Raw genomic sequence first — 25364 nt, 5'->3', positions numbered from 1 at the left:
CCCAATTCCTGGCTTCTGGGGGATGGGATAAGTTTGTACCTCAAGATCAGGATCTACTTCATGAGGAGAACCCCCTGGGCAATTGAAGCAGCTTCAAAAATACACTACTGGGACTTGATCAAACTAAAAAGCTTCTGCACAGCTAGGAACACAGTAAGCAAAGCAAGCAGACAGCCCTCAGAATGGGAGAAGATATTTGCAGGGTATATCTCTGACAAAGGTTTAATAACCAGAATCCACAGAGAACTCAAACGCATCAGCAAGAAAAAAACAAGGGATCCCATCGCAGGCTGGGCAAGGGATTTGAAGAGAAACTTCTCTGAAGAAGACAGGCGCAAGGCCTTCAGACATATGAAAAAATGCTCATCATCTTTAATCATCAGAGAAATGCAAATCAAAACTACTTTGAGATATCATCTAACTCCAATGAGACTAGCCTATATCACAAAATCTCAAGACCAGAGATGTTGGCGTGGATGCGGAGAAAAAGGAACACTTCTGCACTGCTGGTGGGAATGCAAATTAATACATTCCTTTTGGAAAGATATATGGAGAACACTCAGAGATCTAAAAATAGATCTGCCATTCAATCCTGTAATTCCTCTGCTGGGCATATACCCAGAAGACCAAAAATCACAACATAACAAAGATATTTGTACCAGAATGTTTATTACAGCCCAATTCATAATAGCTAAGTCATGGAAAAAGCCCAAGTGCCCATCGATCCACGAATGGATTAATAAATTGTGGTATATGTATACCATGGAATACTATGCAGCCTTAAAGAAAGATGGAGACTTTACCTCTTTCATGTTTACATGGATGGAGCTGGAACATATTCTTCTTAGTAAAGTATCCCAAGAATGGAAGAAAAAGTACCCAATGTACTCAGCCCTACTATGAAACTAATTTGGGACTCTCACATGAAAGCTATAACCCAGTTACAACTTAACAATAGGGGGAAGTGGGAAGGGGGGGTGGGTAGAGGGAGGGGGATCGGTGGGATCACACCTGTGGTGCATCCTACAGGGGTATTTGCGAAACTTGGTAAATGTAGAATGTAAATGTTTTGGCACAGTAACTGAGATAACGCCAGAAAGGTTATGTTAACCACTGTGATAAAAATGTGTCAAATGGTTTATGAAGCGAGTGTATGATGCCCCATGATCATATCAATGTATACAGTTATGATTTAATAAAAAAAAAAAAAAAGATCAGGATCTACTTACCAGCCTCAGCCAAAACAAGACCCCACCTCCACCAAATAGAGAAGAAAAAAAGAAAAAAAAAAAAGAAAAGAAAGAAACAGCAGTATGTGACAGTGGTGACCTACCAATAGCATCCTTCCAATGGCCAAAGCTAGAAGAATCCCGTAGACCAGGGGGTCAGTGTTTCTTTCAGACAGGCCAGTGCTATGGCACCTGAACCCAGGCCTCAGAGTGAGTCTCTGCCTTATAAATGGGATACTGATTGACAAAGAATAAAATATATCATTAAAAAAGAAAAACTGATAATGATAAGGTATATAAAGAATATTAAAAGAAAATGATATAAGATGCATAAAGAGGGGATACATCTTAGTTGTTATTTGAGGAATATATGTAGGAAAGATAAGTAGGAAAGTATTTACAAAAATAGTGGGCAAATGAGAGAAATGAAAAGGAACAAACGAATAAAAGGGGTAGGAAAACCATACAAAAAGGGAGCCCTTATTATTAAAGAAAGTAAAAATGAAACAAAAAAATAACAAAACAATAAAAAACAAGCAAACAAACAAAAAAACCTTAGGGGGAAAAAAAGAACAAAAGCAGCAGAAAAACCATAGCAAATATTTAGCCCTCACCATTGAAGAAAGAAACAATGAAAATTATAAATATAAAAAAAGAATAAACTAGGGAAAAAATGAAAAAAAATTATATATTGGAATATATTGCCTGCACAACAGGTGATGTTCTAGGATATGAGATGCTAATGACAACTCTGATATGGCCGTCTATGATGGTGGCTGGAAGCCACTGTCTAGCTGACCACGGGACCTGGTCTCATCTTCCTGTCTTTTTGCACTCAATCCCTGCGTGGTAAATCAAAGCTCTCATCAGCCTAGTTAATAGGCATGCCTTGACCTGTCCAAACAGTGTCCCTTGTCCACCCAGTGCCTTTCCCAGGAAAATGGGTTTCACTCAAGTCTCCCCACAGATGGCTATCCAGCTTAGCAGGTACCCCCAAACCAACCTTGCACTAGGACCCTATGGGCTGTTCCTCCCAGGCAGATCTCCCACAATGGCTGTACCCAGGCTGCTGAATAACGAGAGCTCTGTTCTGCCTGGTGGTTCAATCCTGGCCCCTCAGTACTGTTCAAGGTCACTCGCTTGTCTAACCTCTCCCAATGTAACTCCAGTAAGTGCCTAGGTTCAAAAAAAAAAAACGCCTGCAGGGCAGGCTGAAATCCACCAATCCACCGCTGAACTGGCCGGCCCCTGTTGGCAGGCAAGCATTTGCCTTCTATGCCCGTTCTTCAGTTCTTCCAAACCCTTTATTGGCTCCTGGAGTCTTCCACTGCCTCCCTGGGCCCCCAAAGTAATATTTCTGGGCGGGGTTACCAGCCAGTGGTGACTGGAGTCCTCTGCCCCTGATCTCACCAAGAGTGACTGCAAAGGAGATATTTCTAATCCTACATCTTGTTCCTCCCCTGTGGAATCAAATTCTATTTCCAGCTACTGAAGACACTGAAGTGGGAGGATTGCTTGAGCCCAGAAGTTCAGGCGAGGTTGTGTGATGGCCACCATACCCGTGAACAGCCACTGCACTCTGGCCTGGAATGCCCAGTGTTTCTGAGGTGGTACGTGTGGGGAAGGAATCTTCATAACCCTGAAAAAAGTGCAGCCCTTTTTGAAAAACCCTCGCTGGTACTTTAGTGTTTCTTTATGTGGCAGCAGCAGTTTATTTAAAAGTAGTTTAATTTATTTTTTAGTTTTGCCAATACTCAGAGCCTGCAGTACCAGCTAACTGGAACATCTGAAAGGCCTGAGTCAGCTCCAAGGACCTTTCTTTCAGCTCAGAGATACCAACAACCTGCCAAGCAGGAGTTGCTTACAGAAGGAAGAGTTTGGCTCCTCCTTCCATCCTGCCACTGCCAATTCTGTGACACCTCAGTGTTCCTTTGTAATGCTCAGTTACCTACGTCACAAGTATTTATGCTTAGATAACAATTTCTTATATTGGAATATCCTTTTAAGAATAACTGGTGTGGGAGTTGTCTCTTGATGGAAATCTGACTTTCTAACTCCCTTTCCTCCACTATAAAGGAAGAATAATACCACCAAACTCATAGTATTATTGTTAATAGTATAGATACATATGTAAACCATACAGGCAAAGAATTTAACAATCTCTGACACACATCCAGTGAATGTCGTTGTTAAAAAAAAGTTGATGTAGGGAGAAAAAGATCTAAGGCCTTGAAGGCATGGGGATGCGAATATAGGGCTGAAGAGTAAAGAAACAAAGATGGTGGGCTTAGAAACAACAATATGTAATAATACTGAAAGACCTTGGGTTTCCCTGGTGTTTTAAAAAGGTGAATGAGTCAATAAGAGAAGAAAACTTAGGGTGGCGCCTGTGGCTGAAAAGAGTAGGGCGCTGGCCCCATATGCCAGAGGTGGTGGGTTCAAAACCCAGCCCTGGCCAAAAACTTCAAAAAAAAAAAAAAAAAAGAGAGAGAGAGAGAAGAAAACTTAGATAGTTCAGAGATCAGGTTCTGGCTGAAAGGAAACCTATTACCAGTAATGTTAGGGTCATGACCAGAAGATGAAGACATACATTATTCAAGTTTTGTGACAGAAAATAAGGAGCTATCAAAATCTCCACCCTAGACTTCTGTAATTCAGTTTTTTCAAAAGTATAGTTAAAAAATATTTAACTATTTTAGTTAAATACTTAACTATTATTAAGTGTGTTTGCATGAACATAGCATGAACTAAAACATGGGTTAAGTAATAAATATTCTATTTTTTACTGAATAATTAACATTTTATTTCAAATATAAGTTATATTGGGACACAATATTATTGAGATAAAGTCAAACTCATTGTTAATTCAGAAAAGATTTAAAAAAAAAATCCTGATTAATGAACTGGATGAAATGGCTTATAAAGAAGTAGTGAAAAACAAATGACCAAAATCATGGTGTAGAATTCATTTTAAAAAATGTGTGAATCTTGAGTTTCTCAGAAATGGAATTTTTTTGGTATATTTTTTGTTTAATTATTTCCATATGCATAAAGTTTTGTTGTCTGAGCCACAGGTCTCAGTATAGTTCAGATACGTACTTCATTTCAGAAATACAACCAAGTAAAAATCTCACAAATGGAATTTTTTAGGTATATTTTTGTTTAATTATTTCCATATGCATAAAGTTTTGTTGTCTGAGCCAGAGATCTCAGTGTAGTTCAGATATGTACATTGTTTCAGAAATACAACCAGGTAAAAATCAGAAGATGTTTCCAAGTCCAGGGAAGAGGGATTATGCACTAAACATTGCTAAATGTGAAAAAAGGAGGAATTTAATCTACAAACAAATTGAGCACATTACTATTCCTTAAAACCGTCAACAACATCAGGTCTGAAAAGTATTACCAAATTTAATAAAAGGTATGCAATTGACAAGAAACACAATTCCTGTGACTTTCCCCAAAGTCAGCAGAACCGTAGAATACATTAGACAGAAGTTCTCTTAGCTATTTTTCTTTGTGTAAAAAATGTGGACAATAACAAAATCTACTACTTAATGTAACATGTGCAAACCACTTTATGAACTGTGAACACCATGAAATGGAGGTTAGTGCGAGGATCCTCTGAAGGAGCAGGTAGACAAATTCCAATTCAGCCTGTGCGTTGTTCGTAGTTTGAGATATTTGAATAAAAGGGGGTAGGAAGTTATTTTGTGATTCCATATGACAGGAAAAGAGATAACAAAATAAAAATGCATTGAATACCTACCAATGTGTCCTACCAACCAACTTGGGCTTGTTGCTTATCCTTAAATTGACTGTGGTTAATGCCTGAGATAAAATACAAACATACTAGTCCTCACCACAAGGACATGTATAGAGAGTGTCAGGGGTAAGTTTCCTATTCAGGAAAGCTAATGGATATACTGATATTTATATTTATGACAGCTTTCTTCAGGACTTATGCTTTCATTTTAATGCATCTTAAACTGAAAATGTCTCTCATTTCACAGTGAAATTTTAGTATGCCTTGACTGATAATTTTATTTACCTAATTTTTAAAATAGGATTTAAAAAAAAATCCTCATTGTTTTTTTCACCATATTTATGCCTTAGTGGACGTTGCTGGACAATAAATATTTCATTTACCCCAAGTGGGAAAAACCAGGTAACCATCCTTCTCACAAAATTTTGTTCTAACAAAGTATATTTCTAATTGGCTATGGAAATGTCAGATTATTTTAAAAAGGACATGTCTCAATTTCTTAAGTCACACCTGGATAAGGAGTAGCATCTTGCTGCAAGGTTGTTCTGCCTGGGTGTAAGTTATCTTCTCAACCTGAAATTCAGTGTCTTATACTTTCTGGCACAAACATAGTAATTTTATAAATATATACTGAAAAGATTAGTCATGCCAAAAAATTTAAAAACAAATCCCAGAGATCATTAACTGCTATTTGTTTAATGAAATGTTATTATTGAGAGGAAAAAAAAAAAGGACAGTTTCTTTTTATTGCTAGGTCTTATGCCATTTACTAAATGAAAGAAACTGGGAATTAAAACAAATCCTGAAAAATAACTCCCGCCTCAGTCTCAGATTTATGCTTAAATGTGTGAATGGGAGAAAAAACTGGTGGGCAAACATTGTGCAAATGTGGTGCTGCTGGTGGAAACACAGTATAGTAAGCAGGGCATATGCTGTGCGCATTTGTGAGGGTGAACGCAAAGCCTGGGGAAATCTTCATTGGGCAGCGATATCAAGCCTGAAAACAGACATCTGTCGTTTAAGTCAGCCCAGAAAGAAGGGGGAAGCACTGAAGATGGAAGTGGAATTATTCTCAGTGGAGCTAAATAAGCACAATCAATACTCCTAATTCAGGGAGAACACTACAGACAGCTGCAAGCAGTGAAAGGGCAGTTCCTTGCAAACACAGGATACCGAAGTAGTTGCCAAAGCTTTCTATTCCTTATAGACAGGCAAATTCAGCAGTCAGCTGTGATTGAACAGGAGGCTAAGCTATGTTCCTGAAATCCTTAAAAGCCCAGGATGCTTTTCAAGGAGTGGTGGGGGCAAAAGAAACAAACAGGATCCTTTAGAGAAATTTCTTTTTTTTGTGTGGTTTTTGGCTGGGGCTGGGTTTGAACCCGCCACCTCCAGCATATGGGACCAGTGCCCTACTCCTTGAGCCACAGGTGCCACCCCGAGAAATTTCTTTTTTTTTTGTGGCTTTTGGCTGGGGCTGGGTTTGAACCCACCACCTCCAGCCTATGGGACCAGTGCCCTACTCCTTGAGCCACAGGTGCCACCCCGAGAAATTTCTGATTGTTGAGGGTTGCTGTCCACTAGCCTGCTTGGTCAGTGACCGGGAGGGAAGCAGTGCAGATGGAATGATTGATTTGAAAAGGGAAGACTGAAGCTCAATCCGGCACTCAGCAACAACCCATCTATTCACTTTCTTATATATCCAAACTCATCAGATAAAAATAACCAAAAGTGAAGAACAAATGGAGTCATTGAAAACTGCCATACAATCATTGCAAGGGGGACTTTACCTAACAATTGCAATCAGTGTAACCTGGCTTATTGTACCCTCAATGAATCCCCAACAAGAAAAAAAAGAAAAAAAAAGGTATCAGGCTAACCAAAAAAAAAAAAAAAAAAAGAAAACTGCCATACAAATTCCCCTTCAGCATAAATGTTACAAAGCACGTACACATCATTTCTAATTGTGGGACGTTTAATTTAAAGATAAACCACAAAGACACCAGGCTGTCTGTTCTGTTTGCCCCTTTCTCTCAAAGATCTAATGAAACTTTTTGTATAATTTGAAGTTAGGGAACAAAGTGTAACAGCCCACTGCCCCAGGCAGGTCCTCAGTCTCCAGCTGCAACTTGGCAGGGACATTCCTCTGTCAAGGCATAACCACCTGCTGAGATTAGCAAGGCAGTTTCAGCAAGCAGGGAGGAATTAACCCCTGAGTCTCGCTTCTAGCCTGAAAATGGAATTTTCCCTTCTGAGGGCCTTGTACCTCAAGGAGCACATATGAGACCAAGCCACCGTTCTGGGGTACAGGGGACAGTGCCCCCTCAGTTGAGCGAAGTAAATAATTTACTTGCACAAGTGTATTGTATTAATTACTAAATTGCAAACATCTTAGGAACATCATTAGTTAAAAATGATAGTCAAATATCAATTAAACAACAAAGAAAAAGGAAAGGAAAGATAGGATGAGATTTTGCAGAGTCCCAAGACTGAGAGAGGTACCCGACAAGTGGGAAATGGAAGCCCTTTGGAAGAAGACACTGGTCTTTGTAATTTATGTTCATCAGTATGCAGAATAAGAAGACACTCTGAGTAACAGAGGATTGTAATTGAGCTAGTATATTTTTTATGAAATTGGATGTTAGTGCTCATGACTTGGGAAATCACAAAGTATCTTCCCACAGGCTGTATCTCCTCCTCCTTGTCTATCTGTTTACCTTGGTGTGCAAACTTGTTCTCAGACCAACTAAATAAGTAAGGTTATTTATTTCAGATGTTTTTTTTACTTGTGGGGATTCTGAAATAAAATATCCAGGAAATGGAAAAGAAATGAACTATCATAAAAATGATTTTTAAATAAGAATTTCTATTGATCCTGATTTGTAGGTGTATTTATGTTCCTTTCCAAAAGAGGATTTTTTTCTTGTTCAGTGCCTGTGGCTCAGTGGGTGGGACACCGACCCTATATACCGAGGGTGGCAGGTTCAAACCTGGCCCCAGCCAAACTGCAACAAAAAATAGCCAGGCATTGTAGTGGGCGCCTGTGGTCTCAGCTACTCAGGAGGCTGAGCTGTGAGGCCACAGCACTCTACTGAGGGCAATAAAGTGAGACTCTGTCTCAAAACAAACAAACAAAAAAAAAATGGACCATGCAATGGAATGAGAAACAAGAGATAAGAACTTGATTTGCATCCCGACTCTCTTATACACTAGCTGTTTACATGAAAGTGGAAAATTAAATTTACTTCTCTGAATCTATCTTCCCATCAAAAGAAAGAAGAGTTTGGATGAAGAGTAATTAACCATCATATAGTACTAAGATTATGATATATTGGTGGAGGAAAAAAAAAAGAAACTGAGATCTATATATTTTGAGTTTCATTAAGAGACTGAGTTATGTGTAGATGAACGAAAACCTTAAGTATGAATCCTATATACTCAATTTTGATTTGAAGACAATTAATGACATGGTGGGGCCTGGGGGAAGGGGAGAGCAGACAGAGAAGGAGGGAAGGGGCTGAGGGAAAGGAAAAGAAGAAAAATGAAAGAACAAGAAAAGAAAAGAAAATAGTGACTAATTTTCACATAAATTGGTTTTAATTTTGACCAAAGTATATTACATAAACATTAATTTTTAACTCAACTTGTTAATATGTTGTTTAGAATATTGTATCCTCATTTATAAGTGACATATGTTTGTCATTTCTCACTTATAATAATATATTTTCTCCAATTTTAATATCAGGTGTACCCAGATCAAGTAGAATGATTTTGATGTATTTCTTCTTTTTCTGTTGTCTATAAGATTTAGCATGATCTGTTTTTTGAAATTATCTTTTACTTTTATTTATAAATATTAGTTGTCTATTTTTTGAGACTTTGGAAAAAAAATAAGAAGTTAACTGATGACTCCAGACTGAATCTCAGAGTCAAAGCATTCTATAATAGACATACTCTTATTCGACAATGTGAATGTTACTTTCTTTGCATTATTATTATCGCTTAATATTTCAATGTAGCAATCGTCTGATTCCTTTCCTGAATGTATTTATGTTCGTTCGTTCTTTACGAGGTTTTTGTTTCTAGTCTTTATCTTAAACATTGTTATTATTATTAAATTTCAAGTCTTTTTAATTTTGTGAAGGCAAAAAAATAATGGAAGCCTAATTAACACATGTATATGTAAAAATAAAAAACAAAACAAAACAAAATAAAAAAACCCCAAAACCTCAAGTTTAGTAAATAGGTAATATAAATTCAGAATCATATTAGAGAGGCCCTGGCCCATAAACAACCATAAAAATCAGCACAATGAGGGCAACAAATTGTTTCATAAATAACAGAACACATGAACCTGCAATTCCTGAAAGAAGGGATATAAAACATGACTTGTGCCCGGCCTATCCCTATCTTTATGTGCAGTGGCGATTTCTTGGTGTTGGTGCAGAAGTCTAGTAGCACAGTCTTGAAAAATAGAGGAAATAGAGATTGGAGTTTGCAGCTGCTTGATTGATAGTTTTCATGTTTCAAGAAATTTGTCCATTTCATTTAAGTTTTTTAATTTGTGGGCATACAGATTTTAATAATTTTTTTGGTTACCATTTTAATGTCCGTGTAATTGGTAGTGATAAACTTCTTTTATTCCAGATATTTATAATTTGTGTCTTTTTTTTCTCAGATAGCTTGGCTAGAATTTTATCCATTTGATTGATCTTTTTTTTTTTTTTTTTTTTTATTGTTGGGGATTCATTGAGGGTACAATAAGCCAGGTTACACTGATTGCAATTGTTAGGTAAAGTCCCTCTTGCAATCATGTCTTGCATTTTATTGATCTTTTTAAAGAACCAGATTTTGTTAAATTATTTTTTACTGTTTTCAATTTTATTGATTTCTAGTCTAATTTTTATTATCTGTTTACTTCTGCTTGCTTTGACTTAAATGTTCACCTTTCTCAAGAGTCCTTAGGTTAAGGCTTAGGCTATTGGTTTTAAATATTTCTTCTTCTCTAATGTATACATTTAACACTACATATTTCTCTATGTTTTCGGTAAATTTTTTATTTTTATTTGGTTGAAATATTTTAAAATTTCTTTTGAGTCTTCTTCTCTCACCATACATTGCTTAGAAGTGTATTGTTTAATCCCCAAATATTTTAGTATTTTTCTGTTTTTCTTTCTATTGTCAATATCTAGTTTATTTCTATTGTGCTCTCAGAAGATATTTTGCATGGTCTTTATTCTTTGAAGTTTGTAAAAATGCATTTTGTAGCCCATAGTAGTGGTCTGTCCTGCTGAATGTTCTGTATGAGTTTGAGAAAAATGTGTATTTTTCTGTTGTTGAATGAAATGTCCCATAAACTTCAGTAAGATGAAGTTGTATTGGTCAGGTCAACTATATTCTTACATCATTTTTAGTCTATTTAATCTACCTGTTACTGAAAGAGGGAAGTTGAAGTTTCCAATATGACAGTGGATTTTCTTTTTTTTTTTAATGATCCTAAATAGATATACATACCATTGGGGTACATGTTATCATTTATTATATTCCTATAATGTATAAAAATCAAATCAGGATAACTAAGACACACATCAGCTTTCACGATGGATTTTTCCATATCTTTTTGTAATTCTATCAGCACTTGTCTTAAATATTTTCATGTTGTATTGTTAGGTACATGAATATTTAAGACTGTTTTTCCTTCTTGGTAAGTTAGCCTCTCATCATTATATAATCCCCTTTTATCCCCTGATAATTTTTCTTAGACTGAGAGCTCCTTTATGTGAAATTTAATATTGCACCTCTAGCTTTCATTTGGTCAGTGTTAACATGGCATATTTTATCCAGACCTTTACATTTAACCTGTGCCTTCATATTTAAAGTGAGTTTCTTACAGATGATATGTAGTTGAGCATTGTTTTTAATCCACTTTGTTAGTCTCTGTCTTTTAATTGGTGTTTTTAGACCTTTCATATTTAAAGTGATTAGCAATTGTAACAGGATCTATCGTTTGTATTTTTTGCTTCCATTTTCACATTTTTTGCCTTCTCTTATTTTAATTGAACATTTTATGATTTCATTTTATTGTAAACATAAAAATGGATGCTTCCTTTTCATTTTTTAAGTGAATTTCACAGTTTCAGTGCACATTTTGAAATAATTTAAATCCACCTTTAATATAATATAGTATTACAGGTGTGCAGCTGTCTTATAAAAGATTGTGCCTAATTCTTCCTCCTCATCTCTCATAACATAGTACTTCCCCCTATACTATAATTACCTAATACATTGTTATTATTACTTTAGCAAACAGTTATCTTTTAAATAAAGAATAAGAAAACAATAATTTTCTATCATTATTTATTCTTCAACTCTCTCTTTTTTCTTTATGTACACCCATGTTGCTAACTTACATCATTTACTTTGTCTCTAAAGACTTCTTTTAATATTTTTTTTCAAAGGCGTGACACCTGTAGCACAGTGGTTAAGGTGCTAGCCACATACACTCAGGCTGGTGGGTTTGAACCCAGCCTAGCCTGCTAAACAACAATGACAACTGCAACAAAAAAACAGCCGGGCATTGTGGCAGGCTCCTATAGTACCAGCTACTTGGGAGGCTGAGGCAAGAGAATCACTTCAGCCCAAGAGTTTGAGGTTGCTGTGAGCTGTGACACCACAGCACTCTATGGAATGTGACATGGTGAGACTCTATCTCAAAAAAAAAATTTTTTTTTTTTTCAGGGTAAGACTGCCAAAAAAATATTTTCTCAGTTTTCATTTGTTCAAGAAATGATTTTTCTACCTTTTGAAGGATAATTTAACTGGATATAGAACTCCAGATTTTTCCCCTTAATATTTTAAAAATTTTCCTTCACTCTATTCTTGTTTACATAGTCCAATAATGAATCTGCTGATGTTGATAATCTTGTTCCTTTATAATAGGTGTATTTTTAATCTGTCTTCTTTCTAGATTTTCTCTTTTTATTTGTTTTGCTGTAGTTATTTTTTTTTTTTTAATTTGGCCGGGGCTGGGTTTGAACCCGCCACCTCCGGCATATGGGACCGGCACCCTACCTGCTGAGTCACAGGCGCCGCCCTTTGCTGTAGTTATTTAAACTAAGTGAAAATGTGTTAGCATTTTAGCTTGCATGATATTCTCTGAGCTTTCTAGATTTGTACTTTGGTATCTGTCATTACTTTTGGAAAATTATCAATCATTATTAATTCAAATATTTTTTCAGCTCTGTTCGCTCTTCTGTTAATGATAATCCAAATTTGCATAATTTATCCCTTTTGAAATTGACTGACAGATATTAGATATTATCTTCTGTTTTTGTTTGCTTTTTCTTTTCAATTCTGTTAGAATTTTCTAATGAAACCTATCTTTCCTTTGCCCTGATCATTTACTGATGAGCGCAGGGAAAGCATTCTTCAATGCGATTACAGTGATTTTGATTTATAGAATTTTCTTTTGAAAGTTAAAAACAAAAATTCATAATATTCCATGGAATATTATGCAGCCTTAAAGAAAGATGGAAACTTTACCTCTTTCATGTTTACATAAATGGAGCTGGAACATATTCTTCTTAGTAAAGTATCTCAAGAATGGAAGAAAAAGTATCCAGTGTACTCAGCCCTACTGTGAAACTAATTTATGGCTTTCACATGAAAGCTATAACCCAGTTATAACCTAAGAATACGGGGAAGGGGGAAAGGGAGGGGAGGGAGGGGGAAGGTGGGCGGAGGGAGGGTGATTGATGAGATTACACCTGCGGTGCATCTTACAAGGGTACATGCAAAACTTAGTAAATGTAGAATGTAAATGTCTTAACACAATAACTAAGGAAATGCCAGGAAGTCTATGTTAACCAGTGTGATGAAAATGTGTCAAACGGTCTATAAAACCAGTGTATGGTGCCCCATGATCACATTAATGTACACAGCTATGATTTAATAATAAAAAAATAAATTAATTAAAAAATTCATCTTTCTACTTCCATCTGTTTTTGCATGTTGACTACATTTTACATTACAGCTTGTGACATATTTTAATTTAATTTTTATTTCAGAATATTACATTTTTACCAACAATGCACAAGTGTTCCCATTTCTCCATATCTTTTCTGCTATTTTTTCAATAGTAGCCATCCTCATGGGTGTGACGTGATTACTCACTATAGTTTTGATTTGAAATTATCTAATTATTAGTGATAAAAATGTCTGCATGTTTATCTATAGCACACTAGGAGAAGAAAATGAGTGACTGTGATTAATAACTATCTAGGTAAGATAAGGTGAGAGTTGTCACCTTTTAATCCTAAATATAACTATCTGCCACATCAACACAGGGAAACAGTGGATTTTCTTTCTAAAATTAATCCAGAAATAATTGAAAGTGAGTTCTTTGGACATAGCTAATTTATCCATCACACACACATAAAAATGGAATAGTACTATTGAGGAAACCATGGACATCTGTGTTCAAGAAGGAAATTAAAGAGAGATGCTATAAATATTTCCAAAGGAAATCATTCAGTATACAAATATTATATATTCTCGTATATTTGATTATAATCATTTCCCAAGATTAATGGTCCTTTTTTTCCTTAACACCTTCAATGTTTATGCGGACTCTAATAGAAAGGCGATTTGGTATAGTTCATGACTTCTTTTCTGTATTCTGAAAATATGTTGGTGTGGCCTTGTGCTGATACGACCACAGATAACCCTTTAGAAGATTGGTAAAAATTTAATATGTTTAGGTTACAGGATGGACAATTCAATTATGTAAATTCATCCTAGAAAAATGTTGCATACTTCATTGCTGAATATCACTATGGTCACCTGCAAAGTACTCCCGTTGGGAAGCTTTGCACTGAAGCCAGCACCTATTCCACCCTTTAAAACAATATTAGAACTCTTTTCCTGGAATGACCATCAGAGCTGTCATTGTATAAAAGTTGACAATTAAGTTTGTGAACTCATCCCAGAAAAAGTGCTTTGAAGATTGGACTTGGGGCTGGTGTCAAGGTCAAGGGGGGGGACTTCAAAGGTAGCCATAGTGACATTCAACAATAATGTATGGAGCACTTTTCCTAAGATAATTTATGAACTTAATTATCAGACTCATAGTTGATGATCAATAAATGAAGATTCTCCTTCCTTATATAATATTACATCTCTACTTTAGTTCAATCACAAATCAATACGTCTTTATTTTGTTACACCATGTGCTCTTTATAAGGGATACATTATAAACAAAGAAGATAAACTTTATGTCCTCAAAGAGCTTGCATTTGTTGAGTTATGTCAACTGGGAAGCTACATTTTTCCGGACACATGGAAAGATTATACTCCTTGGTGTGTTACATTGTCCATGTACTAAGTATTGGCTAATGATACTTAGACCACTCTTAGAAGTGGCTTCTTAAACATCTGCTGTAATCTCCTCTATTCTCTACCCTTTATCCTGTCTCTCATCTCTTCATTGGTCACCTGAAGGCAGGGACAGTGGCAGTAGATGCTGGGGAGGGTCTATGAGAAAGTAAAGAAACAGGAAGGAAGTGGGCATGTTTACTTAGTGTTTGAGAAAAGTCTCCCAGGAGAGATGTTGTATTGTCTTAGTCTAATCAGGATGCCAGGATAAAATGCCACAGATTGGGTGGCTTAAACAACAGGTATTTATTTTCTCACAGTTTGGGAAGTCAGAAGGCCACGGTCAAGGTTTCGAAAATTCTGTTTCTGCTGAGGACTCTCTTCCTGGCTTGCAGACAGCAGCCTGCTCACTATGTCTTCTTATCACCTGTCTTAGGTGAAGCCTATGGAGAGAGACTGAGCATGAGCTCTCTGTATAAACACACTAATTATATCAGTGTGTGGCCCCACCTTTACAATCTCCTATAACCTTAATTACTTTCTTAATGGTCCTAGCTCCAACTACAGCCCTACTGAGAGTAAAGGCTTCAACCCATGACTTCAGGGAGGGCATAAACTTTCAGTCCATAATCTTCATTATCTTTGACTTGTTAAAGAATATTAATACACCTTAGGAGTTCTTTTTATGGCAGCTATTGCTAATTATTCTGATATGGTGAGGGGTAAAAAGCATTTGCCGTGACAGATGGTTACGGGTGCTATGAAGAAAGTTAGTAGAGGGCAAAGGGAGTGTAAAGGGATGGTCGTGTAGGTATTTTATGTAGGGTGGATTCAGGGGAGCTTACTCTAAGAAGGTTACATTAGAATAAATGTGTAAACGAAGTGAGAGAGCAGACCATGTGTGCCTTTTCAGGAGACACAGGGACTACAGTGTACAAAGACCCTGGTGTAGGAATGCATTTGCCATATTAGAAAAAGAGCAAAGGCACCTGTGTGATTAGAAAGGAGGGATGGAGGGAGTGATCAGAGATGAGGTCAGAAGCAGTAGGGCCTTAGAGATTACAGTAAAGATATTGAATGTTATCCTTAATTAGATGATTAAAAAGAAACTTTTTTGAAGGATTTTGGGCAGAGGATGAGAGGAGTTAGCTGCTGAGAAACAAAATACATGACAGGTAGGAAATGATGGAAGCAGAAAGAGTTAGGAGTTTGACATAAAACTAAGTGAACGATGCTAATGGCTTGAGCTAAATGACATGGCAGAGGTGGTAATCAGTGGGAGCATCCTAATTAATATTTAACAATGCACAGGATGTGTATGTCCTCTGAGAAAAAAAGAGGAAGATGCTACTAATTCTATTTAAGGAAACCTCTATTGCTTTAGAAAAAGAGATGTCATTTGAACTGAATATTTTACTCTCTCCACTTTATCATGCAAGGTCCATGGTATTTACCAAACCTTTTTTACTTCTAGGTGTGGATAAATAGGTGGACTTATTACTTCTATTATAATCTTCCTTGGGAATTGCCCACATTTTGTGTATTTTGCCTTCAGTTCATACCACCTAGAAATCTTCTTCTTTTTTTTTTTTTTTTTTTTTTTTGTAGAGACAGAGTCTCACTGTACCGCCCTCCGGTAGAGTGCCGTGGCGTCACACGGCTCACAGCAACCTCTAACTCTTGGGCTTACGCGATTCTCCTGCCTCAGCCTCCCGAGCAGCTGGGACTACAGGCGCCCGCCACAACGCCCGGCTATTTTTTTGTTGCAGTTTGGCCGGGGCTGGGTTTGAACCCACCACCCTCTGCATATGGGGCCGGCGCCCTACCCACTGAGCCACAGGTGCCGCCCCACCTAGAAATCTTCTAGTTAATGAAATTATTTTCTTCCATACTACACTCTACTTCATGCATATGATTTACTAAGTACATTTTCTGCATCCCATTCTATGGATATAAGTCTGTGAATTTATTCATATTTTTTAATCTGTTCATATTGCCACCACTGAGAGGGAAAAACAAACATGTTTCCTCTCTCTACTCCCACCGTCAACACAGAACACTTGTGTGACCAGATGTGTAGTCACACACATCAAGAAATTCTCCAGCAGACACCAACTGAGTTGCCTACAATTCAATTCAATTCTGATACTATTGACCTAGTAATGGTGCCAGATCCCACAGGTGAAGGGCTCAGCTGTCAATCACAATTCAGGCTATCTTTAATTCTGACCACTGGCTACTAGCGTTCCCAAAATCTCCTCTTTGGGTTCAATTAATATTTATTAGAACATCTCATAAAACTCAGAGAATACTCACTTATGCCAGCTTTTATTATAATGGTTATTATAAAGGGTAAAGATAAACAGTAAGATGAAGAGATGTAGAGGTCATGGTATGGGGTTGGGGGAAGGATGGAGCGTCCATCTCTCTGGGTGCCACCCTCTCAGCTCTTGGGGATATGGAGATCCTGGTATGGGGTTGGGGGAAGGATGGAGCGTCCATCTCTCTGGGTCCATCCTCTCAGCACTTGGAGATATGGAGATCATGGTATGGGGTTGGGGGAAGGATGGAGCGTCCATCTCTCTGGGTGCCACCCTCTCAGCACTTGGTGTTTAACAACCAAGAAGCTCATCAAAACTTTTTCAAGAGATTTTATAGAGATTAATCTTCAGCACTAATCCCCTTCCCAGAGGTTGGTGACTGAGGCTGAAAATTCCAATCCTTTAATTCTCTAATTACTTGGTTCGTTTGGTAACTGGCCTCATCCTGATGTTATCTAGGTACCTTAAGTCACTTTTTCAGAATAAACTCAGGTATTACCAAAAGGCTCATGATGAATAACGTAAGAGGCTCCTACTGCTCAAGGAATTCCAAGGGATTTAGCTCTGTGGATCTGGGACAAAGACCAAATATGTTTTCTATTATACCATATCTGTCATCTACAGTTTCACTTTCATTATTCTTTTTTGAGTAATTTTGTCTTTAACATTTAGATATAACATTTTAAAAGCTCTCTGACACCTGTCATCTTCATCTCATGATACAATAATACTCCTTCTATCTGAACCCAGTATGCATCTAGGTACCTGCTCTTTGTATTCCCATGTCAGCTGTCCTTGCAGCACTAACCTGCCTGAACAGATCGGCCTAAAAATATATCATAATTACGTTTATTCTGGATTTAACTAGAAATTGCATTGCTACATTACAATGGGAAAAGAATGGAGGCAAGATTGAATTATGAAATATAATTTGAAACATAATTCCAAGCCCAATCAAGACAAATTATATTATCTTACTTGAGCTGATTTCCTTGTTATTTTAATTTACATTAATCCCAAGCCCTGCTGTCAGATTGCAGCCCATCCTCAGTTCTCAATATGCTCTTGGAGAGAGAATGACCAGACACCAAAAGCAAGGCAAGTTTATGGAGGAAGAGAAAGGTTCATAGAGCAAGAGCAAGAAACAGATTTAAAGAGCAAAAGTAAGATGCATTGACCACAGGTGACCAAAAAAAACCCTTTTCAGAGAGGCTCTTGTGTTGGTCTGGGCTCTGGTTTTATACTGTCTGCACTGGGATTTCCTCATCCCTCGGACATCAACATGGAATCATGTTGATGAACAGTTAACAACACGATTAATTAGCCTTAGATTACTCTAGTTTACTTTCCAAATCTTGCTGTGCCTGGGCTGTCTGGCCCAGGCTGGGGGATTCTCTGCATTCTTTTGCAGATTAGTAGGGGTTCTTCCCTCTCCCAGGTCTGGCAGTTGCTCAGGGCAGGATTAAGGTGGGGAAGACCTCACCCTTCTCCCCAGATTGGACAAATGCTCAAGGCAGCACCAACCCAACCACTCTTTCCTGAGGAGAGTCTCAGAGGTGCCTTGCTCTCTCCCTAACACTATAATACTTCACAAATACATGAGAATATCCCATGTATGTGCAATAGTATTCATTTCACTATATAAACCTGGTGGGCAATGTAGAATAAAGGAATAAATAATTGACTTTTAGGAATAACATGGCTTTAAAATATCACTCTTTCTCCTTTTCTCCATCTTTCTCCAAATACTACATTTCTTTCACAATTAATTCTTTGAATTTTAAAGAACTTTAAGAAACAAAAGTGTTGTTTTCATTTGGGGTCTTGCATTTCAAGTCACACATAGCTCATGATTAGATTTAGTGAAAAATCTGTATCATTATGCTTAGCAAATATATGCAACAACATGTATTATAAATATATATATAATAGTAAGCAGAATTATACTAATAATATGCTAATAAGTAGAAGACCTTAGGGACAGGATTAAGGGAATTAAAATGTTTCATAATCTATATCATTTTTCTTTGTGTATATACAGCCTTTTTCTTTTTTGAGACAAGCTCTCTCTCTGTCCCCGAGCTTGGAGCTCAGTAATACAATGAGAGCTCACTGCAGCCTTGACCTCCTTGGCTCACGCAAAGTGATTCTCCTGCCTCTCACATAGCCTTTTTATAACATACCTCTATAATGATCATACTAGTAATTCATCCGCCAATTACTTCTTCAAAACTAGCACAAAGATAATCTTCCCTTTAGTTACCCGTTACCACAAACTCCAAAGCATAATGTCTTATTGTGAAACGTAAAACTCACTGTAGCCTATTTCCTCTTTAAGGGATAGAATGAATGTGCAGCAAAAGCAAAATGGCCCTTAAATTTGAAGAGAATTGTTAGAGTATCATAACCAAGAATTTAAAAAAATGAAATATTGTCTCTTGTCCAATAAATGAAAATTTTTGTACTATGTCATCTTCCAAATATTGCTGTATTTTGTGAACCAACTACTATTAAATGGATTTGGAATTTCTAATAAAATTTTCAAACTATCTTGAAGTTAGGTAACTATTAGTTTATGACTATATATTATATAAAAACATGTGTTTTTTTCACTCTGAAGTGTTTATTAGATAAAATTGTACATGCTCTAATACTACTTGTATTAATGAATAGCAGGTAAACAAATTTAAAATTTCACATTTTTATGAAATCATTTGTACTACTTTGAATTACTTCTTTGTAACTTTCTGATCTTTACAGAATATGTTAGCATATATTTCTGACTCTATGCTTAAAATTTTTTTTGTAAAACATCTAGAAAAAACATAGATATCAAGCTCTATAATACTGTGGGCAAAATTTTTTTTGGATATGATTCTGAAAGTACAGCAATAAAAGCAAAAATAGACAAATGATATTACATCAAACCCAAAAGCTTCTTCACAGCAACGGAAACAATTAACAAAGTGAAGAAAGAACCAAAAGAATTTGAGAAAATATTTGCAACTATACATTTAATAATTGATTAATGCCCATAATATAAAAGTAACTCAAACAACACAGTAGCGAATAAACTATTAATCCAATTAAAATATATCTCAAAAGAAGACATGAAATGGCCCACAGGTTCATGAAAAAATGTTCAGCATCGAAAATCATCAGGGAAATGCAAATTCAAACCACAATGAGATATGACCTCACACCTGTTCGAATGGCTTTTATCAAAGCCGTATCATATATTAAAGATAAGTTTTGGTGAGTAAGTAGAGAAAGGTGAAGCCAGGTATGCTGTTTGTGGGACTGTAAATTAGTACAGGATGGACATTCCTCCAAAAAGTAGAATTACCATATGATCCAGAAATCCCACTTCTAGGTACCTGCACTTCTGTGTTTATTGTAGCGTTATTCACAATATCCAGGCAACCTAAGTGTCCGCTAGCAGGTGAATGGATAAAGAAAATGTGGTATAGGGCGGTGCCTGTGGCTCAAAGGAGTAGGGCACCAGCCCCATATACCAGAGGTGGCAGGTTCAAACCCAGCCCCAGCCAAAAACTGCAAAAAAAAAAAAAAAAAAAAAAGAGAGAGAATGTGATATATACAGAGGGTGCCAAAAAGTATATACACATTTAAAAAAAGGAAAAAAAGCCTATATTAAAATTGTAATACTTAAGTCACAATCGACTGCCATAATTACAAGAAATGTTCAAACATGACTTGTAGTCGTCTTTTGTTATGGGTATATATTGAATGTGACAATTTTAATACATTTTTTTACTTTCTTAAAATTTGTATACATTTTTTGGCACCCTCCACATATGTACAACAGGATACTCTTCATCTATAAAATAGAAGGAAATCCTGTCATTTGCAACAGCATCGATGAACCTGGGGAATATTACACTAAGTAAAACAGGCTGGGCACAGAGAGAAAGACATGGCATGATCTCCCTTTTATATGTGGAATCTAGAAAAGTTGAAGTCCTAGAAGTAGAGGGTAGAATGATGGTTACTGGTGACTGGCGTGCTGAAGGGAGGATGGGGAGTTGAGCAAAGACTACAAAGGAACAAGTAGAAGAAAGATGTTTTGACATTTACTGCACAGGAGGGTGAGTATGGTTAGGTAAAGTATTATATATATATCAAATTACTGATAGATTAAATTTCAAATGTCTTACTATAAAATGATAAGCAAGTGAGGTGAGTTTGTTAATCAGCTATATTTAATCTTCAGACATTGTATCAATAAATCAAAACATCACAATATACCCCTTAAATGCATATAACTGTGATTCTCCCCTTTTTAAAAAAAATTCAGATTAATATGACAGTGCAGATGATTAGGTTACATTATTTTTCTAAGGTAAAGTTCAAATTGTAGTTGAGCCCCTCATCCAGGGGGTGTGCCGGACACCCTCACCTCGTGCACATTAGTCTACAAATCCCCCTCCCTCCTTCCCTGTGCATTTTTCTGCCTCCCTCCTCCCTTGCACTTGAATATGCTTGTGATTTTCTCTCCTGTAGGTGTGTAGCTGTTTTTTCTATTTGTTTCATATTAGTATCAGAATATTGGATACTGGCAGTTCCATTTTTGTGATGGTTTACTAGGAAGAAAGTGCTTGAACTCCATCCAGGTAAATACAGAAGATGTAAATAAAGTCTCCGTCTGTTTTTTATGAATCAATAGTATTTCATGGTGTACTTACACACAGTTTATTAATTCATTCATTGTCTGATTGGCACTTGGGTTGATTCCATATCTTGGGGATTGTGAATTGAGCTGCGCTAAACATGTCCTTGTGATAAAATTATTTCTTTTTCTTCTGAGTACATACTTAGTAATAAGATTGCAGGATCAGGGGCGGCGCCTGTGGCTCAGTCAGTAAGGCGCCGGCCCCATATACCAAGGGTGGCGGGTTCAAACCCGGCCCCGGCCAAACTGCAACCAAAAAAATAGCCGGGCGTTGTGGCGGGTGCCTGTAGTCCCAGCTACTTGGGAGGCTGAGGCAAGAGAATCGCTTAAGCCCAGGAGTTGGAGGTTGCTGTGAGCTGTGTGAGGCCACGGCACTCTACCAATGGCCATAAAGTGAAACTCTGTCTCTACAAAAAAAAAAAAAAAAGTCACTGCCAAGATTGCAGGATCAAATGGAAGGACTACTTTCAGCTCTTTGAGAATTCTCCATATTTTTTTTCATAGATGCTGTATTAGTTTGCAACCCCAACAGCAATGTATTCCTCTCTTGACACATGCACACGTATATTTGCAGCTTTGGGATTTTGTTATGTGGGCTGTTCTCACTGGGGTTAAGTGGTGTCTCAGAGCAGTTTTAATTTGCATTTCTCTGAAGATCAGAGATGATGAGCATTTTTTTCATGTGTTTGTTGGCCATTCATCTTTTTTCATCAGAAAAGGTTCTGTTCAAGTCTTCTGCTTCCTTATAAATGGGATTGTTTGCTCTATTCTTGTTAATTTGAGTTCTCTGTAGATTGTAGTTTTTGGCCTTTCATCAGATTCATACCATGCAGATAATGTTTTCCTATTTTGAAGGTTGTCTGCTTGCTTTAATTGTTGCACTTTTGGCTGTGCACAAACTTTTTAGCTTGATCATAGCCCATTTATTTATTTTTGGTGTTATTGCAATTGCCAAGGGGGTCATCTTCGTATTTTCTTTTCTCAGTCAGATAAGGTCAAGAGTTTTCCCTGCACTTTCTTCTAGCACTTTTATTGTTTTATATCTTAAATTTAAATATTTTATCTAGCAAGAGTCAATTTTTGCCAGTGGTGAGAGGTGCATGTCCAGTTTCAGACTTCTACATATGGCTAACCAGTTCTTCCAGAACCATTTATTAAATACAGATTCTTTTCCTCAGTGTATGCTTTTGTTTGGTTTACCAAATATCTCATGGTGATACATGGCTAGGTTTTCTATTCTATTCCGTAGATCTGTATCTCTATTTTTGTGCCAATACCATGTTGTTTTATCACTGTAGCTTTGTAGTAGAATTTGAAGTCTGGTAATGTGATGCCTCCAGATTTATTTCATTTTATTTTCTTCTGTTCTAGTTTGTACTAGCAGTACTAGTTTTTGGTTGTTTTGCAGTTTTTGGCTGGGGCTGGGTTTGAACCCACCACCTCCGGTATATGGGGCCGGCGCCCTACTCCTTTGAGCCACATGTGCTGCCCTGCAGTACTAGTTTTTTAAGTTCTTCAAAGTATGATGTTGGTGCTTTGATGGGGATTGTATCAGATTTGCAGATCACTTTGGGTAGTATGGACATTTTAACAATGTGGATACTTTCCAGCCATGAGCATGGTATGTTCTTCCATTTGTTAACATCTTTTGCTATTTCTTTTCTCAGGGTTTCCTAGTTCTCTCATAGAGATCCTTCACATCCTTCGTTAGATACATTCCCAGGTATTTAATTTTCTTTGAAACTACTGTGAAGGGTATTGTGTCTTTGATTTGATTCTTAGCTTGAATGTAATTGGCAGATATGAAGGCTATTGATTCGTGGATGTTGATTTTATACCCTGAGATCTTACTGTATTTCTTGATCCTTTCCAGGAGCTTCGTGGTTGAGTCCCTGGGATTTTCCAAGGATAAGATCATGTCATCTGCAGAATAGCAAGAGTTTGACCCCTTCTGTCCCCATTTGAATTCTCTTGATGTCCTTCTCCTGCCTGATGGCATTGGCTCAAACTTCCAGCACTATGTTGAATAGTAGAGGTGATAGTGAACATCCTTGTCCCGTTCCAGTTCTAAGTGGAAATGCTTGAGTTTTACTCTGGGTGATATTGGCTATGAGTTTTGCTTCAGTCTGATATTGGCTGGGGTTTTTTGTAGATGGCTTTATCAGTTTAGGAAATATCCTTTCTATGCCAAGTTTCTCAAGGGTTCTTGTCAGAAAAGGATGCTGAATTTTATCATATGCTTTTTCTTCATCTACTAAGAGGATCACATGTTCTTTGTTTTTCCTAAAGTTTCTTGTTGCAATTATATTGGTTCCATTTTACACATAAGGAAAATGATAATGGCTAATTAAAACTGCATCCCATGTTCTAGGCAATGTTCTAAATGCCTCACACAATGACATTTCAAACCCTCACAACCACCTCATTTATGAATTGAAGAAACTGGGGCATACAGTCTTTAAATGTCTCTTTTTTTTAAAATTTGCATTATTTTTATTGTTGTGTTGTTATTTATTGTTGTATTGTTATTATCATTATTTTTTTATTAAGTCATTTGCACATAGATCATGAAGACATTTATGCCATTATGGGATTCAATGTGTTGATTATTTGTACACATTGGAGAGCTTACATCCTGCTAATCAACATAGCTTTTGCCTCATTTACCCAATTACAGTGTTAAGACATTTGTGTTCTACACCTGATAGATCAAACTTGTACTTGCAACATGCTCCATAGGTGAGGTCCCCCTACTAACCCTCCCTCTATAGACCCACCCCCTCCATTCCTCTCTCCTTCCCCTTCCCTCCTTCATCCTAGGCTATAGTTGTGTTTCATTTTTCATATGCAAGTGTGAGTGATTATAAATTGGTTTCACAGTAGTACTGAGTACATTGGATATTTTTTTCCATTCCTTAGATACTTTACTAAGAAGACTATTTTCCAGCTCTATCCATGTAAACATAAAAGAAATAAAGCCTCCATTTTTTTTTACTGCTGCATAAGTATTCCATGGTTTACATATACCACAATTTATTAATTCATTCATGGGTTGATGGGAACTTCGGCTTCTTCCATGACTTGGCAATTATGAATTGAGCTGCAATGAACAATCTGTTGCAAATATCCTGATGGCCAAATGATTTTTGGGCCTTTGGATATACACCTAGAAGAGGAATTGCAGGATCAAACGGCAGGTCTACATTTAGATCCCTGAGTGTTCTCATGGTTACTGATCAGTATCAATAAAGAGATTCCCTCCCCAAATTCCTCAGGTGGAAAAATTTTTCTGATTATTCCTTGTCCTTCATCCTGCCTTAGTCCCATTCTCTCCTGGGACTGGCCTTAGAAACTGGAATCTCTGTTCCCCAAGGTAGGCCCTAAGATCCAGAATCACTTTTCCCAAAAGTCATTTATAAAACCTAATATTATTCTATGTAAAAATTGACCATAAAGAAATCATCTAACCTATCTTGTTTGACTAGAGTCATAAGACTTGCATACAAGAAAGAGCCATGACTTGCGCTGATAAGAAAAGAATACACATGCCCAGAGAGGCTAAGGAGAGTCTAGACCAGTGATTGTCAACCAGGGTAGCATGAGAGGATCTTAGATGTGCTGTGAAATTTTTAAAGATCATTAATTAAATTATTTTCTAAAGAAGTTCAAAACACAGTAAGTCTATTTTTTTTTTTTACTCTTTTTTTTTTTTTGAACAACATAATTTGAGTGTGCTGTGGAAGTTCAAATGTAGTGTGAAATTAAAAAAGTTGAAAAACAATGATCTAGACAGATTAGCTTTGCTGGGTCTCCTCACTCAATCTGTTTCAAAATATCATACACTTTTTGTTCAGGTTTCTACACAGCTGTCCATACTTTGTTGAACCTATGCATAAAAATGAAAAAAATTTCAAATATCTTTGAATCTCCATTCTGAGGGTTCCATGTATGCACTCTAAGTAAATTTGTATTGTTTTCTGCCTATTAAT

This window comes from Nycticebus coucang, chromosome 14 (genome assembly GCF_027406575.1).
Source record: "Nycticebus coucang isolate mNycCou1 chromosome 14, mNycCou1.pri, whole genome shotgun sequence".
NCBI lineage: Eukaryota > Metazoa > Chordata > Mammalia > Primates > Lorisidae > Nycticebus > Nycticebus coucang.
This window is presented reverse-complemented; position numbering follows the sequence as displayed.